Source organism: Notolepis coatsorum (assembly GCF_963971535.1).
Source record: "Notolepis coatsorum genome assembly, chromosome: 1".
Taxonomy (NCBI): domain Eukaryota; kingdom Metazoa; phylum Chordata; class Actinopteri; order Aulopiformes; family Paralepididae; genus Notolepis; species Notolepis coatsorum.
Window position 1 is genome coordinate 314,073,059 of NC_140165.1, and position 5,581 is coordinate 314,078,639.

Genomic DNA, 5,581 nt, shown 5'->3' on the forward strand with positions numbered 1-5,581 from the left:
ACTGACGTCACTTCCCTTCGGTCCTCTCCAGATCAACTTGACAAGACATCCAGTTGTACGTCCTTTTAAAGGCCTAATCCTCAACCACTGATCAATATATATTGAGGATTCTTTTTTTTATTATCAAATGTATTGACTGCTCTTTATACAAGGACTGATAGCATTAAGTTATGGCACGTAAACCCAACATTTTTATATATATTTGTCTACATTAACGTAAAAAATATGTGATTAACCAGTGGTGGAAGTAGTACATGGTTACTTTAAGTAAAAATACACATTCTACATGATGTTTACGTATTCCAGTGCTTGAGTGTTCAACCATTGACCTCTATAAGTCATGTTAAATTGGTCGTTATGTTGGCTCTTGGAAGTTGTTGGCTTCAAATTTGAAGTAGTTAAGTTTTTGCCATGTTTTCTATGCAACAATGCCAGAATTGTAGGACACACGCAGATACACAAAGGGAATCTTAAAGTTACCACTGGAGTTGCAGAGAGATAGGGTGAGGAAAAATAAGCACACTGAAATATAAAAGCTATAGAAAACACAACAGGATAAAATAAATTGGGGAAAAACCCCAAACTACCATCGTTGTTGCACAAATCTCCTTGGCAGCAGTGCACATCAGTTCCTATAATTGTCCCGGCTTGACACATAGCTGCGGAGGCACAGCCTCTGGCGTTCATCACTGTGCCTTTCCCCTCCCCTGTGAACACAAAAAAACATTATTTTGCATGGACCAGCTTTACCAGGACATTCCTTCACAGGAATGTAAATATTTTCTTTACATACGTTTTCCTTTGATGCCATAGACCAATTATACCTTTAGCTTATTTTTTTTATTCTCACTTCCATTGCCCTGCGTGCACCCCCCCCCCCCCCCCCCCTCCTGTGCCACTGTGACCCTGTATTGTCATTATACAGTACAACCAGGCTCGGCATCCAACCAGAGTGCAAATATTACAGTAAAGTGCAAAATATACAAATTAATACCATGTGTGGTGCTAATCAGAACATCTCACCAGGCTTGAAGATTAATGAGGCACAGCGATCCTCGTCCCCTAAACAGCTCAGTGTGCCAGTGCAGTCCAGACCGACACCGTCACAGGTGTGGCACGTCCTACCATTGGGAGGACCTGCAGGAATTTAAAATGTCCATATAACGAGTCTGGAATAGCCATAGTCTTGAATGATGAATATTCAAATTTTTATATCATGTCCGAGTGTAGTTAATCCTGTGGTAGAAATGTTATGTTCTTTAAGTGATAGTTCTTTTCAGGACAACCTGGGCCATCAGAATATATATACACGTTTCAGTTGTCATATGGTTAATGGCTGCTTTTTTATATAGCGCTTTTATCCAAAGTGCTTTACAATTTGTTACCCATTCACCAACAACTATGCAAGGTGCCAACCTGCTCACTGGGAGCATATAGGGGTTAAGTGTCTTACTCAAGGACACATCACGCTGCCCGGCAATCGAACCGGGAACCTCCGGATTGCCAGACGTCTGCTCTACCCCCTGAGCCAACCATCATAAAGGTATACCTCACCGATGTATATAAAGAATATATATATATATTTGTATAATAAACTTGATTAGTCAAATGTATTCCATCAACACCTAGCAATCAGGGGGGGGAAAAAGTTAAATCCTAACTTATACAGACATTTGTCATAGAAGTAATTTAATTTTTCAATCAGTTAGTTGGCCTGGCATAAAGATTCTAGCGATCGCTAGATTTCTGTGACATCACATCTGGTCAGTCAAAGGATATGCAGCAATCAAATGTTTAAATTTATTAAAACAGCTACAGTATATATCACAATACTATCAAAATGTGCACTGGATCAAATATATACGTTCACACTAATAAAACGAATAGTCTATTTGGCGAGCGCGTCTGGCATTCGTGTGACATCAGGTTTGGTGTCGTCAATCAGGAAATAGCTAATGCTAATCCAGTAAGTGGTCCGTCTCAAATGTAGAAATAATCACAAGATACATTCAGTGCTGGATCTAACTAAATGGATTCATGGACAGATTTATGGGAAGTACAAATTGTGTATTGCAGTTTCTCCTGCTCTTTAGAAAACACCAAGCCAAAGAAACAGCTGAATATCACATGGGGCAAAAAAGAAACTATACTGTAAAGGCTGTTACCTTGAGTAGTTGGCAAGTCATTGGCGAATAATTCTGGAATATTGCAGTCGTCAGTTGAGCAACACTTGGAAGTCAAGAGGAATTTGCCTATTCCAAAGTTGAGCGAGGCATCGACAGCACATTGATCAACACAAGTCGGTATGTACACGTCAGTTCTCTCAGCACCTGCATATTGGAGAATGAAAAGGAAAATGACTCATTTGTAGATTTACAGCGTTAACGTGCCAAGTTAATTTACGAACGTTTGCTGCAGACATACAACCTATATGTTGTGTTAAAGTGGTACAGTATGTGGTCCAGTTATGCTGCTCTTGGAAATTTGAAAGTCATAAATGTTTCCATACATTTTCTATGCAACATATTATAAGTAACTAGTAACTGAGGGGTTCAGATGAATGGAGTGAAAAGTACAATATTTCCTTTGTGCCTTTACGCCACTACATTCAAAGTTCCCCAAAATGGAAATACTCGGAAGTACAGCGCTCAAGTACAAATACTTAAGCTACTTTCGACCACCGAACATTCAAAAACCTGTGTATTAATCTACAAGTCAAAACTCTTAAGATACATCTACATACACCCCAAAGATAGGTTGAAAAAAGAAACTAGACCTTTAACCATTATAAATGTAACACCATACACTACGTACCCTTGTATGTGGAGACCCTCTTTATTCCACACAGAGCACCGACGGTAGAACACGTCACTTTGGCCGTGCAGCTCTCCAACCCTTCAGGACACTGGTAACATTGCAGGGTGAAGGCTAAGGTAAAAGATAAACAAGCTCAAGTTAGTTAAATGGTGCATTTATATGGCAGCTTTTATCCAAAGCGCTGTGTATGCATGTGAATGAATGTTGGTGGTGGTCGGAGGGGCCTTGGCGATGATTATTCGCCACACTTCTGTGAGTCTGCCTCAGGGCAGCTCTGGCTGCAATTGTAGCTTACCACCACCGGTATGACTGTATGAACGAATAATGGACTCTGTGAAGCGCTCTGGGTGTCATGAAGAGCGCTATATAAATCCAAGCCATTATTATTATTAAGCTAGGCTAATGTGTAGCCAGATCGCTTTCTACTGAACGCACAGAGGAAACTGGTATCCATCTTCTTGTCCCTCAGAAGACTAAGCCAATTTCCCAAAATGTTGCAGTGTTCTTTTAACCAAATGTAGTTAAGCATTAGGATTAGTCTTTGTTCTCTTGTTTACGATGAAATTCCTTCCTCCAGCATCAAATGTAATTTCTAACTAATTGGGTTCTAGCTGCAAAGACTGTTCTTTCATTTTGCATTCTTTGCGACAAACCGATGTCACTTCCCTTCGGCTTAAAATTTGAAAGTAGTCCAGTTTGTTTTCTATGCAGCAATTTGTCAGAATTGGGGGGGGGGGGGGGGGGAGTGGGTAGGACACACGCAGACACAAGGGGAATTGCAGAGCGATATGGAAAACACAAGCACTGAATAAAAAATAAGCTATAGAAACACACCAGGATAAGAAATGAGAAACTACAGAAAATAAACCTAGAAACATGTACTTGGCACACTTGAGGGAAACATGAAATGAACAAGCAGCCAAACAAGAAACCAAGCCTATACTTAGGGAACTGCACACCAGACACCAATCAGGTGGCAATCAAGCCCACACACCTGCCATGCTGCATGGCAATTAACTGGTGTCTGGTGATTGACAGCTCAGCAGAGAAAAGCCAAAATAAAACATAGATGGTAGAAAGTCTGTATTGGTCCTTAACCATTATAAAATGTAACTCTTGCCCATTGCTTTATGAACTCCTAATAATATTTTAGCTTTCAAACAATGTGCTGCTTCAGAGATACAACTATGCTGACAGACAGCGTTAAATGTGCCGGGCCCCGAGGGTGGGCCGTTGGAATTTTGATATTGCAATAGTACTTTAAACTACACAGTACATAGAATAATTGTTTCCCATTTGCATTATAGCTTATATCTTTTTTTACACTCATTACAATGAGACTATTGCAACCAACACTAAATGGTCATTCGATTCAGTTACTGGTAACTTAAGCCTCCTGGTGGTGCCTTGTTCACAATTTGTAAGTCAATTTGGATAAAAGTGCCAGGTAAATGACAAAATGTAAACTTTAAATGGTAAGCAACTGATTAACCATCAATGTTTAACATGCATTACAGACAGTAAAATATAGAACAAAGAGTTCAATCATTAAAAACTTGCCTTGGGGGAGAAGCACGCTCCCTAGGATCAGTACCAGCAGATGCATTGTGTGTCGATTGAATGAGTTTAACTGAGTTGTCAAAGGAGGATGGACTTTTAAGAGTTCTATTCAGGAGGCGGGGTTTCAAGATTCACCCTCTTCTCCTATGGCATTACAGTATGTTGGGGAGGGGGCGGGGTTACCACATGGGTTAATTAACCAATAGCATTGAGCAAGTCGGGGCAATACCCCGGATGGGGACTGGGATATATATATAAAAGCATTATGTGAATGCTTGATTGATTGATTGATTGATTGATTGATTGATTGATTGATTGATTGAAAACCTGATTAAAATATTGCAGAATGGGTACAATACAGTACGGCTCAATACACACAATTGTTAAGGGGATGCAGACCAGAGAAAGACTTTCGTCTTATTTACATCAGGGTCCCCCATTTTCAATTCATAGTGACATTAATGACATACACAACATACAGATATATATAATTTCTGACATACATGACATACAGGTCCATCCATTACAAAAACATGTCATTATAGACATAAAGGATCTACACAAAACACAACAAATTGAGGTCATCACTGAATTATGAATTATCTGTCTGCATGTTAGCCTAGCTTAGCACAATGAATGGAAGCGGACAGTGCCGGTTAGCCTTTGGGAGAGGTGTTAGTTGGACAATGGCATGCCTAGGCTAACCGGCACTGTCCACTTCCATTCATTGTGCTAAGCTAGGCTAACATGCAGCCAGCTTTCTACTGAACGCACAGAGAGGAAACTGGTATCTATCTTCTTGTCTCTCTCTGGAGAAGACGGTAAGCTAATTTCCCAAAATGTTGGCGTGTTCCTTTAATTTCAGAAACAAGAATCCTAAACATAATATGGAACCTAAAAGTTTAAAAAGTTTAATTTCAATGTGTGTCTTCTCTTATTCCTTGGGGCGGAAAGTAACTACCATAAATACTCTCTTGAGTATTTAAGTACAGTTTTGAGATTTATTTATTAGTTTATTTATTAGTAACATTTTAACAAGTTACAATAACATGAAACAGATGTCGCATATAGGATTTTTAGCCAAGGCTAATTTGCTACCCCTGTCCCTGGTTAGGCTTTTCTACTTAAAATTGGTCATTACATATCATCATTACCAAAAGTACATTAGTTAAAATGAGCACATATCAAGTAGTATTATGGAAAA

At 39.4% G+C, this 5,581-nt stretch overlaps 1 long non-coding RNA gene across 1 annotated transcript; it reads right to left on the reverse strand.

Moving 5' to 3' along the window:
- Window positions 1-1,002: 1,002 nt before the first annotated feature.
- Window positions 1,003-2,882, reverse strand: LOC311237395. Its single transcript, XR_014620279.1, has 3 exons — window positions 2,815-2,882; window positions 2,166-2,330; window positions 1,003-1,137 (listed from the first exon to the last, which is right to left on the reverse strand). It is a non-coding gene; the product is annotated as an uncharacterized lncRNA (long non-coding RNA).
- Window positions 2,883-5,581: the final 2,699 nt, after the last annotated feature.